Source organism: Buceros rhinoceros, unplaced genomic scaffold (assembly GCF_000710305.1).
Source record: "Buceros rhinoceros silvestris isolate BGI_N320 unplaced genomic scaffold, ASM71030v1 scaffold1594, whole genome shotgun sequence".
In the NCBI taxonomy this organism is placed as follows: domain Eukaryota; kingdom Metazoa; phylum Chordata; class Aves; order Bucerotiformes; family Bucerotidae; genus Buceros; species Buceros rhinoceros.
The window spans coordinates 61790-62370 of record NW_010407496.1 but is presented as its reverse complement, the minus strand read 5'-3'; positions in this window follow the sequence as shown (position 1 = coordinate 62370).

The window sequence follows — 581 nt, the reverse complement described above, 5'->3', positions numbered from 1 at the left end:
ATAAAACCAGGAATTTACAAATTTCTAACTCATTCTTTTTGGAGTTCATGGGTATCAAGAATACCCAGACTTATGCTGGTTAAACAACGTCAGCTTTTTGTTGCATAGCTCAGCTACTTTCTGCTTGTTAGAAATGATCTATCCTCACAAGTATCTCATCATATAGATATGACATCTTTTTCAGAAAAATGTTACCTAGTCTGAGCCAGGCTGATGGACAAGATGGACATACTGGTTTGCTTTAAAGGCCGTTCCATAAATGTAGTTTACTTACTTGTCCCAATGACCCCAGCCAGAGTCTGCTCTCTTCCTGATAGTTTTGGAGGCTGGTTTTCATCCTATCATGTCCAGCTGTTCTACTAACAGCATAGTTCAGGGAAGCAAGTTCTCTGTGTTTGGATTTGTTTGGTTGTTTTTTTATTTAAGTCCTGGTGACTGCTTGGTTCACCAGTTCCTCTGTGCCATCAAAGTGCACATGTTCTGTTCACTTTGCTGTTGCTACTGGAGCATCTATAATTTCTTTCTGTCTGAGATGTGTCTCCTGGTAAGGTGGGATTTTTGTAGGGAGGAAGAGGAAAGAG